Source organism: Littorina saxatilis, linkage group LG13 (assembly GCF_037325665.1).
Source record: "Littorina saxatilis isolate snail1 linkage group LG13, US_GU_Lsax_2.0, whole genome shotgun sequence".
In the NCBI taxonomy this organism is placed as follows: Eukaryota; Metazoa; Mollusca; class Gastropoda; order Littorinimorpha; family Littorinidae; genus Littorina; species Littorina saxatilis.
Genome location: NC_090257.1, coordinates 9,483,669 through 9,496,168, shown reverse-complemented (window position 1 = coordinate 9,496,168; position 12,500 = coordinate 9,483,669). Strand labels below are relative to the sequence as shown.

The window sequence follows — 12,500 nt, the reverse complement described above, 5'->3', positions numbered from 1 at the left end:
CAACACGCATACGAAATAGATTGATTATATTATGGTGTATGCCAAACTGACTGGTGGTGATTAAACATAACCCTGCGACGATTAGATAACCTTTGAATTGACATACCAGCTCCCACCCCCACCCCCCACTCCCACCCCACCACCCCAGCCCGCCCCCACCCCACCCCCCAATACACACACGACTGTTGGATAACCTTCAGCGAGACGCAACCCAATGTGCATGATCACGATGCTGATGTTACTTAGTGAAACATTCCTCTCTGTCCCTTGGCTCACATCTGTCGAACTTTGGCAGTCGAATAATCCGAGAAGCAGACAATATCTCCAGCCGTGCATGTACGGATGGCCTGTAATAGCTCTGTGGAAATGACGCCACGTACTCAAGGACGAATGGAAATGTAGAGCGATTAAGAGGGCTGTCACACATGCGACTGAGTCGCGCGATTTACCCTGTCACACAGCCGACTCAGTCGTAGAAAACAGCTACGACAAGTCTGCGACTCAGTCTCATGCGATTCCCTCGTAGCTTTGAGGTTTAGAACATGTTCTATTCCTGCGATCCAGTCGTCGGTCAATCGCAGGGGCAGAGCCAACAGAGCCAATCAGAACGCGTTGCTGCGGCCTTGACGCCGTGACGTAAAATAATGGCGGACAGTGGCGTACAGCGTCTCTTCGTCGATTCAAAACTTTTTGGAAGAACAGTTTTTTACTCAGATATAAAGGAGACGTTTTAGGCGTGTACAGCGGTCGGAAAACATTAATTGCAGCTGTCTGGGAACTTTATTTCTTGCAAAGGCGTAATGCTGAAAGAAATTTTTCAGAAAGGTAGAGCGACGTTCGAACATTTAGCGTCTGCTCTCGCAGAGCGCGTTTGCCGTGTTCACTATGACACGTCACTTCCGCCCCGCTCGCGTGGAGTTATCGTTCGCCAGTCGTTCGTCTATCGTTCATCGTGTGACGGGTCAATGGCCTACGATGTGATGTGCGATCGGCCAAAGACTGAATCGCAAGACTGAATCGCAACGACTGAGTCGCCTGTATGACCGAGGCTTAAGTCAGTATGGTGACGAACCTCAGTGTCACACAGTGGGTACTCAATGGGGAGACAGCCCTCATCTGGCGTACTTTTGTATTCTAATACATGTATGTCTTCTCCGTAACGAAACTCCGCGTTCAAGGTGCACAGTAAATACTATGACACTTCTCTTTTAAAGGCATATATGTACGCGCTCCCGTGTTTACAAAGTGTAGTTTGCCCATAATCGATGTCAAACGCACCATAAGACCATGTAATGACGATATGTCGCCATGCGCGGACCATATACATGCATTACAGCTTGTTTTAGAGTCTCAAAAACTTTGGATGTAAACAAAGACGCGGAGTTATTTCCCTTGCGTCAACGCTACCTCTGTTGGCAAATCTATAAATAGGACGATCCAGATCAAAATGAAAATTAACATATCTCAACATTGAAGGGGTCCTAGACCACAATATTTTGCAGGGAACTTAATTTAGCATGTCTCCAGCTGTTGGTGAAGCAATTAGCGTGTATAGTCATCGAGTACATATGGCTTTAACCTCTTCCATTGTAATTTGTAAAGCCGTTATCTTACGTAGCTCTAATTTAAGTCCTTAACTTCCCAGTCTCGTTCTTCCTCTCAGTAAAGTCACTTCCGTTATTCAGACCCTTTCTCTTTCAAGACAAAACCCCTACATTTTCAAATGTTACTACACTGTATCAATAAATGTCTTACAACAGACATACCATCGCACGACCGTTTTATACAGTCGAACTCATTTCTTCGGAAAAGTAAATACTCGGCATACGTATACAAGTATACATTCCTTTTCTAAAATTCCTTGTTGATTCACTTTTTACATTTAGTCAAGTTGTGACTAAATGTTTTAACATAGACGGGGAATCGAGACGAGGGTCGTGATGTATGTGTGTGTGTGTGCGTGTGTGTGTGTGTGTGTGTGTGTGTGTGTGTGTGTGTGTGTGTGTATACATCGATTCAGAGAAAACTACTGAACCGATCTTCATGAAATTTGACATGAGAGTTCCTGGGTATAATATCCCCGGACATTTTTTTTCTTTTTTGGGATAAATGTCTTTGATGACGTCATATCCGGCTTTTTGTAAAAGTTGAGGCCGCACTGTCACGCCCTCATTTTTCAGTCAGATGGACTGAAAATTTGGTCAAGCAATCTTCGACGAAGGCCTGACTATGGTATTGCATTTCAGCTTGAATGCTTAAAATTTAATTAATGATTTTGGTCATTAAAAATCTGAAATTTGTAGTTAAAATTATTTTTGTATGAAACGATCAAACAATAATGTCATCTTATTCTTCGCCATTTTCTGATTCCCAAAACATATAAATATGTCATATTTGGATTAAAAATTAACTCTGAAAATTAAATATATATGAAAATTATGATAAAAAATTAAATGTCCGGAATCCCTTTAAAAACAATTTGATCTTATTTCTTGTCGGTTCCTGATTCCAAATACAAATAGATATATGATATATTTGATTTAAAAACAAGCTCAGAAAGTTAAAAAGAACAGAGATACAGAAAAGCGTGCTATCCTGCTCAGCGCAACCACTACCGCGCTATTCTGGCTAGTCAATTTCACTGCCTTTGCCACGAGCGGTGGACTGACGATGCTACGAGTATACGGTCTTAGTGAGAAAAAAAAGCAGTGCGTTCAGTTTCATTCTGTGAGTACGACAGCTTGACTAAATGTTGTATTTGCGCCTTATTTGTGTCCTGAAGAAGCCTCCAAAGATGACGTGTGAACTTGTGCTGTCCTTGTCTCAGTGAGTACAGATTTCTTTTGGTTTTCAACATGTACGTATACATGCCCACAAGCTGATGGGGTCTATGTCGACCAAAAGAGTGGGATTCCCTGTAGGTGGAGTTCCTGTAGTGGGATTCCCTGTATACAGGGAATCCCACAGGTTAGAGTTTTTCAATAACACTTGTAAACCATACTCGAATTTCTAAGAATTATCACTAAAGATCGAAAACCATCAAATTCTACCGATGTCGCTAAGCATCACGTGACTTTCAGCAATAACAGCGAAACACTACTGGAACTAGACCCTGTGGGATTCCCTGTATACAGGAAATCCCGCTACAGGAACTCCACCTACAGGGAATCCCACTCTTTTGGTCGACATAGACCCCATCAGCCCCCCTAAATCCCAAAACGACACATCACACGCTTCGGTCAGTCGGTACATGTCACACTTACCCAGTCCACACGCTACACGCCCGTCTCAGCACATAAGTGGCCGTTTATTCCCTACGGTCACAACACGGCCAGGGCTTGCCCGACGTAATGACAGATATGCCAGCAAAGTGGACGTTTAAACTATGCTCACTCCAAACCACTAGACCTACTTTCACATACGTACAGTAAGAGCTGAACACTTGCAGTGAAGACGCTGTTTACTCGCATAAGCTAGCTCAGCTGCGGAAGTAAATTACACATTTTCGATTTGCATATTGGTTTAAACAAGATTTTATTAAAGAAATACAGGGTGGCATGTAGATGCGATACAGACATTTGTGACCACACAACAAGCTAAGCTTATATTAAGTGTGGTTATAAATATGTACATCTAGATAGGAAATATTATTTCACGTGATGTCAAGGTCAGAGAATTGCTCATACCCTTATTAGAAATGTAAAACAGACAAGATACATTTTTTACAAAAAAAGAAGAAAAAATATAACAAAAGAATTATCGGGGAGATATGAGTCGGTAAGGTGGGTATACATGGGAGGGAGGGGGGGTCAGAGAGACGATGATTTGTATATATTCGCTGTTTAACTGGGCTATACCAGCTGAAAATAATGACAATGCTTAATTATTTGATACTGCTACCATAAATATCATGGTTGACTTTACCAAATAGCAGCTCAGAAACCACTTCATATTTCAAATAAGTATGTATCATTGTATGTCATTCAAAGCAAATTTCTGAAGAGGTGTACTGACACGCAAACAACACAACTTCAAGCAATAACGGCTGCTTATTCCATAAATATGTGATTAATTCAAGTATTACAAATAAACACGTCGTCTGATTTTACAGTTATAGCCTTACTTCGATCCCTGGGCCAAACCCTTACTAACACGAGATAGAAATCAGGCGCCCTGTGGAAAACCATATCAATACTCCCACAAGCAACATCAACACTGATGATAAGTGATAATCGTGTCCCCCACACACAAAGTGACAAACAAAAACAATCCTCAGCTACACACATGCGTAGATTCACACGCGCACACACACACACACACACACACACACACACACACACACACTATCCTACAGCGTGCAAATGGACATCTTTAAAATGAGGTCAAGAATGTCGTAACAGGCCCACCAGGTCCAATGTACATACATACATGTATAAGACGTTTAAAAAAGTCCCTCGAGGCAAGTCCCTGCACACATCTACAAATATTTGAGCGATACATAGATAAGCCAAGGGCATTTGACGCTATCTGGTGTGTGTGTGTGTGTGTACAAACGCGAGCTCATGCTGGATATTCGATTCAAAACTCCACTCAGCCCCTTGAAGCCTGCAGGGAATGACAAACTGTCGTAACTGAGCTAGATGTTTATAAACTTATCTTATTGAGCAACAGGCCATCTTCGTTAAACTGAGCAATACACGTTTATAAGTCGCAGAAGAAGTGAAGAGCGAGAGATAGGGGGAGGGAGAGAGAGAGAGAGAGAGAGAGAGAGAGAGAGAGAGAGAGAGAGAGAGAGAGAGAGAGAGAGAACGAGAGAGAGGGGGAGAGAGAGAGAGAGGGAGAGAGAGAGGGGGAGAGAGGGGGGGGGAGAGAGAGAGAGAGAGAGAGAGAGAGAGAGAGAGAGAGAGAGATGCACAGCGCAAAGTATAATAAGAGTTGCGTGTCAAAAAAAAGAGGAATTGACTACAGTATTGTGAACGTGTCTTTATAGTAAGGGCGGTTGCTTGCAAAGGTGTTCGCGGCTGAGTGTGCTCGAGTTTGAAATTCGCGATGAAGTTTCAACTTCAAGTACCTGTTGCACAATCTCTTCTCCGATAAATCTCACAAATCACATTTTTCGTTTGAAGAGCTCCAGTTCTCGCTTACGTGGGAATACAATTGCATACGAAGAATTTTTATTTTTTATTTATTTTTTTTTTTTTCAACCACGAAGGTTATATTGCGACCGGGAAAGGGGGGGGGGAGATGGGATAGAGCCACTTGTTAATTGTTTCTTGTTCACAAAAGCACTAATCAAAAAATTGCTCCAGGGGCACGAAGAAAAATATATAACTAAGTAAAACATACACTTAAACCTCATGAACAAAATATTGTTTTATTCGAAAATCTTCAGTTCTCGCTCACGAAGGAATACTTAGATACACAAACATTCATAAACATAAACTTAATCGCATAAACATATTTTTTTCAAATTTCACTTGAAAAGCTAGTTGTATCAAATGAAATCCATAACTAAGTAAGACATAAACTGATAGTCAAGTTAAAATAAAAATGTCACACAAACCTGTTTTCACACAAAGCGAGAAGCACACCAACCAGTCAAACTCAGAAAGACTCAAATCCTATCATTGACGCGCTTGTCGATTGAGTTGTGGTGGAAACAAAGAATACCACTCTCTTCACGTCAGACCAGCCAGCCTTATTTCCCTGAACTGATGCTACGAGTGCAATCGAGAAAGCTTGAAATACCAACAGGAACTGTGACATTACTGACAACACGCCCACTGTCCGGTACGAGGGAAACAACCATTGCGGCAATGACGGGACTTCACAGTCCATGAGTCATGACACATCCTACCACCAGAACAATACCAACAGCAAGCATGTTGCACGCACCCAAAAACGTTTTTTTGTTTAAATGAAGAATATATATGTTAAACATAAGATAAATCTATAAAACGCAGAGCTACAAATAAAGACGCAGTAAATGAGTGATCTGACACCATATTGGCAATCAGCGTAACTGAGTTTCCAGTCACAAAGAGAGGTGCCTTGGGAATTTGTTAATTAGGCAATCAGATACCATAATCTTCAAGCCGAAAAAAACCCTGCAGCAACCAGCATTTCGAGGAAAAAATAATAGGGTCATCCTGAAAAATGCAGTAATAAATCCACCTCACACACACACACACACACACACACACAGCAACAACACTTTCTTTGTTATGTTTTGTTTGATAATTACTTGTATCCGTGCACTATAGCTACAATAAAGACCCTTATGTGTACTCGTGAATGTTCTGTCTAATTATACGGTCCATGAACTAACCTTTCTTGTTTTTGAACCATACCACTGCATCACTCAGACACGATCACATACTTTTTACAAACAGTACAAGTGTTAGCCCACCCATCCACCCCACACAAAACAAAATATATCATATATCATACATTCAAAATAAAATGTCCGACTCGCAAAGTAATGTGCACTGACACAACAAGTCTCCTCGCATCAGATATCACCACACAGAAACAATACCCAAACCAATCGGCACGTACGTACTTCAACTTGTATACGATGCACTACCAGCCGAAAGTTTCGGCTTCTTGTGTCTCCATGCTCGTCAATTATGGATAAGCATCGGCCAGTTACGGCAATTGATTTCTGGCCCCTCGGACCTTAATTACACCGGCCTGTTGATCAATATCATAACGCGCGCTGCATGCTCGCGCTGGGCGAATACCCGTTATGGGACACCAGTGTCAATTTTACGACCTAATTGGCCAGAGTTTTACGACCCCGTTGTCCGTCGATCCCTGCTCTCTCGCTCATCTCAACTCGGGATTGGCCAAGGGTGGGATTAGGATCGGCACTGGGCGAGTGTCCATGTCCGAGGGAAAGTTACGGGTAGGTTTAGTAGTCCAGGCTATTTCTCGGGTTACGGGGATCCGTTAGAGAGGAAGACTTGTGAGCTGGGGCCGATTTTCAAAGCCGCTTTGAAACGTTCTCCGGTTGGGGACTGAAATTACCCCCGATTGACTCACGATCTCCCCTTTTGTGGTTGTTGGCTTTCGTTGAAAGGGGGAAGCATTAAATGAGCGAGGAATTGATATTCCTTCCTGTGTAAAGTTCTGTAAACAATCATGTTCACCACCACAGATCTGTCCAGGAATTTACAAAAATACATGTATGGGGTTTTACACAGGATTTTACATGACTACGTGTATGGGGTTTTACACAGGATTTTACATGACTTCGTGTTTGGGGTTTTACACAGGATTTTACATGAATACGTGTATGGGGTTTTACACAGGATTTTACATGACTACGTGTATGGGGTTTTACACAGGATTTTACATGAATACGTGTATGGGGTTTCACACCGGATTTTACATGAATACGTGTATGAGGTTTCACACATGATTTTACATGAATACGTGTATGGGGTTTTACCCAGGATTTTACATGAATACGTGTATGGGGGTTTACACAGGATTTTACATAAATACGTGTATGGGGTTTTACACAGGATTTTACATAAATACGTGTATGGGGTTTTGCACATGATTTTACATGAATACGTGCATGGGGTTTTACATATGATTTTACATGAATACGTGTATGAGGTTTCACACATGATTTTACATGAATACGTGTATGGGGTTTTACACCGGATTTTACATGAATACGTGTATGAGGTTTCACACATGATTTTACATGAATACGTGTATGGGGTTTTGCCCAGGATTTTACATGAATACGTGTATGGGGTTTTACACAGGATTTTACATAAATACGTGAATGGGGTTTTGCACATGATTTTACATGAATACGTGCATGGGGTTTTACATATGATTTTACATGAATACGTGAATGAGGTTTTACACATGATTTTACATGAATACGTGTATGGGGTTTCTCACATGATTTTACATGAATACGTGTATGGGGTTTTACACATGATTTTACATAAATACGTGTATGGGGTTTTGCACATGATTGTACATGAATACGTTTATGGGGTTTTACACAGGATTTTACATGAATACGTGTATGGGGTTTCACACATGATTTTACATGAATACGTGTATGGGGTTTTACACATGATTTTACATAAATACATGTATGGGGTTTTGCACATGATTGTACATGAATACGTGTATGGGGTTTTACACAGGATTTTACATGAATACGTGTTTGGGGTTTTACACAGGATTGTACATGAATACGTGTATGGGGTTTTACACAGGGTTTTACATGAATACGTGTATGGGGTTTTACACCAGATTTACATGAATACATGTATGGGGTTTTACACAGGGTTTTACATGAATACGTGTATGGGGTTTTACACAGGGTTTTACATGGGATAAGAGCCTCCCTCCACTTGGACACGCACCAAAGATCAAGAGCCTGAATGCTTCCTTGGATTTTTTTTCTTTCAGAATTAATACCGCAGATATCCTTTACAAAGTTTCATTGCACGTGTAGGGTCATTGGCAACATTTATTGAGAGAAAAAAATGTATACTCGGCACAGATTATTAGAACATGCATGTCGATGTCCAAATGGAAGGATTCTCTTAATAGTCTTATCTCAATTTAAATCATGTGCAGAGCTTTGATGATACACAGACGTTTAACACCAGAAAACAGCCAGGCACTGAGGCAGTAGATTTCTGGTGAATCAAAGCTGAAATTGAAACTAGTGAAAGATGCTCTAGGCGTATCGTCAGTGACAATATGGATCGATATATATATAAAATTTTTTTATGTATATGGTGATGCTCAGACGCTTTATAAGACTATTAAGAGAAAGCAGCATGGCAATAGATTTCTGTTGGAAACTTAAATCCAAGCTGAAGGATGCTTTAGTCTTATTCCATGTAAAAGCCTGGGTGACGAATAGATGATTAACACGAGAAGGCCGGTGTGACGTTTTCATCTTTCGCCGTGGTGATATTTCGATTCTCGGCCTCGTTGATCTAGTATAAACTCTACACTGAACAAAAAAACACCCTTCGATAGTACTGATGAGCGACCTTGTGTACCTTACATTCATGGGGCCAAATTTGTCCAACCAATTTTTTTTATTTAACTTACAAATTTGATTCATCCTAAAAATGTTAATGTTTCCCTTCTTACTCAAGGGACGTAACCACTCGGTACAAGTTTTCGAATAAATCGATTTTGGGGGTGAAATCTATTACATTTCACCACCAATTTTCTTCACATGCAAGAAACTGATATGCTTTTCGTCCATAAATAATTTCACTTCTTAATTTTACCAACAGGCATCTTTTGGTACACCGGTATCTTTAATGATGTACGATACTGATTCATGCACAGCCTGGCCGTGACCTTACTGGTTGTTTTTTTTTAACTACTGATAATTATGTTGAAGCCAACGACTTAGTCACTTCTTCGGGAGACGCATGTCTGAAGCAGAAGAAGCGACAGAATGTTGACGTGACGCCATTATTCACACTATTGCGTCTTTTCGGAATGTGTTTGACTTCTGACGTCAGATTCTCTTCGAAAGAGAGGTTCAAAAAGAGATAACTTGGTCATTGTAATTGACATCGTATATATATATATATCTTTAAAACTAAACTGAAGTCCATGAAGAGAGCAAATTAAAACAAACCATAACAAACCCTACCATCGCTTACCCTGTTCACTAACTGCTTGGCGACTGACTGGTCACTTTCTGCTCAGTCTGGACGCTGAGTAGCCACACTAAACACGTGTGTACACACCACTTGACAAACACTTGACCGCCACACTCACACAGGCTCATTCATTCCCGGTACAAAGTATTCTCCATGTAACGGAAGCGTATCCCTTCCAATTCGGTACAAATCCAACTGTAGTACTCCCAAGAAAAACACACACAAAACACTGAAATCCCACTTCTTTAGCGCTTTGCTTTGTATTGCCCAGTCCAAAAAGTCAAGTTGAAATTGGCCCGCTTCCGTGAAAACTTCCGCTTGGCACGATCATTTGCTCTCCTCGACGAAGCACGCACTGAGTTCAGTTCAAAGTCGAGTGCAATTTTACAGGCGCACTTGTTCTCTGTCTAAACTCTGAGGGAACCCCTTTCGGCTTCAAACGTGGACAGCTGTTCGCGTGCACAGTGAGAGTGAAAGGAAAAAGTTTAGCGAACTTTTCAGGCTCAGCCCTCCCTCAATCACTCACTCGTAGTTTGAACTACACACTGGCCGTTGCCTTGCGTATCATCTTCTGTTCTGCATCCCGCGTAACTTCCACTGGTTCTGCTCCCACGGAAAAAAAAAGTAGAGGGAAAGGATTACGCTGTCTCAATAATAAGTAGCGCCAGTGACACAACACACAACACACACGCAATCCCCCAAAGCTCGATGACCCAACGAGAGAAAGAACGAAGCGTCACACGCATTCACCACGCCTCCCTAGCCAAGCCGTACACTAAACAAAGACAGACACCGCCAACCAGTGTTTCAAGCGAGCAACTAGCTGGGGCCACGATAGCGCAGCGGGCCCACAAGATAAAACTCCATGGGGGTTTTCCTCTGCACAGCGCACGCACTGACCAATCAGAATTAGGGCTTCCCACTGTATGTCGTAATGATGTCAGAGGTCTGATAATGCTGACCCCAATAGGACGACACAAACATTTTGCCCCCAGGGCAAAGTTTAACCGCTTTTAGAAACGTCTGCACTATAGTGCACTTTTTGTGTTCGGGAATTGACTTAAAATGTCGACACATGTGCGTATGTTAGATAGAGAAAAAAGAATTATCTTGAAAAAATAAAGAAATAGAGAGAAAAGGGAGGGAAAGTGGAAAACTGGGCGAAACTCGATTGGAATGCAGCGTTTCTATTTCTTTCTTCTTTTTCTGTCTTTGTTTTCTCTTTCGAAATATGTTGTGGGTTGAACACTGCATTGCGGGGGGGGGGGGGGGGGGGGAGGGGGGGGAGGGGGGATGGCATTTGTCTTCTCAGTGTCACAGTCGTTCACTCAGCGAACACTAACCGACTCAATCAATCAATCGCTTAATCAATCGCTCAATCAATCAATACATACATCGATCGATGAATCAATCAATCATGTGATTGATCAAACGGTTGTTCAAAAAACATTACCCACACGAAAACATCTCCTTAAACGCCTCCGCCTCTCTCTCTCTCTCTCTCTCTCTCTCTCTCTCTCTCTGCGCGAGATTTCGCCGAGCGGGCATGCAGGTTGGAGTTTTTGAGCTGCGCTTCGTTTCCACCCAAAGTTGCCAATAACCCGTCAGGATGACAGTCGTTGGTTTACCAACTGCTGCAAGTACATCTCTACAAGCCCTGCTCCACGACCACCACGTCACATCATGGAAAATCGCCGGCAATGGGGACAACTTGACGTTTGTTGTCAGACTTGCACCGGCGGCCACTGATGGCGACCCAGCTACACGCTACGCTCACAGTGACACACATGACAACAAGGTTCAATGTTATCGCAGAAAACCACCAAGCCAGATGCGAAGAGATAAGAAGAGAGCTGAGGATAGGAAAGCAAAACGAGAGGATAAGGCAAGTGAAACTTTTAATGTGCCTCTTTTTGAAGCTACACCCAAAAAACAACTGAGTAATTGCCATACAAAAGAAGATCACACACCTGACACAGACCTCGACACGGTGACCGCTGGAAAGTCACGTGCAAACAGTAGTGACTCGACTGTGTTGGCAAGTGGCGACCCATTTTCTGTTTATTCAACGACATTGCACGCAGAAGAGCACGGCCTTGAAACAGCTGAACACATGACAACAGAAAGCGTGCCTGGGGAAAACTGTATTGACCCAGAAAAAGACGATCCTTTTGACACAGTTAAAGAGTATACTGGGGCAATCATGGACAGGCCATTACAGCGTCGTCTCCGGGACAGGCGCAGGAACAACACACATCACAGGATTGTGACTGATGACAGCACAACAGAACCGCTGTACATTTTCGAGACGGACGATCTTGTGCTTGTGTCCAACCCACAGATTGAATACAGCGATGAAGTAACATTCTGGTTCATCAAGCAGGGTTCCAAGAACATGATTCCAGAGGAACTAGGCTACATGCAGCGGCTCGCCTCGTGGAGACCAGTGGACAGATGGAACATACCACAACACCATCTACGGAAGGTTCAAGCAAGACAGAAGATCCTAATTGACTTAATCCGGTTCTACCTTGGTTAACGAACGTTTCGCGATCGAACATGAAATCGTGTGCAGGGGCGGACGAGGGGGGGGGGCACAGGGGGCACGTGCCCCCCCCCCCCACCGAAAAAAAAAAAAAAAAAAAAAAAAAAGGTTTTTCTATGCTGATTCTATGACCATTTCCAAGTTCAAATGGCACCAGATGGCACCATTTTGCTTCTTTGGGCCAAAAAATTTTCAGGGGGGGCATGCCCCCGGACCCCCCTAGCAAATTCGGGCGCTTCGCGCCCATCACATTCACTTTCGATTCAAAGTGCCCCTCCCCTTAG

At 42.5% G+C, this 12,500-nt stretch overlaps 2 protein-coding genes and 1 long non-coding RNA gene across 5 annotated transcripts in view; all 3 read right to left on the bottom strand.

Annotated features, from left to right (window-relative positions):
• Positions 1 to 1,581, bottom strand: part of LOC138983563 (uncharacterized) — a 285,239-nt gene extending 283,658 nt beyond the window's left edge. The window contains exon 1 of the long non-coding RNA XR_011461196.1: positions 1,275 to 1,581. This is a non-coding gene — a long non-coding RNA (uncharacterized lncRNA). The remainder of the gene's footprint in view (positions 1 to 1,274) is intronic.
• LOC138983561 (uncharacterized) overlaps positions 1 to 10,421 on the bottom strand; it is a 43,751-nt gene extending 33,330 nt beyond the window's left edge. The window contains exon 1 of one of the 2 annotated variants that reach the window (XM_070356838.1): positions 9,672 to 10,421. The gene's annotated coding sequence lies outside the window, so the exon portion shown is untranslated. Of the gene's footprint in view, positions 1 to 5,563; positions 5,856 to 9,671 lie in introns of those variants that run through there. The other variant, XM_070356839.1, reaches the window with a different exon arrangement.
• LOC138983560 (uncharacterized) overlaps positions 1 to 12,500 on the bottom strand; it is a 272,403-nt gene that overhangs the window by 135,288 nt on the left and 124,615 nt on the right. The gene's annotated exons all lie outside the window — the stretch shown is intronic.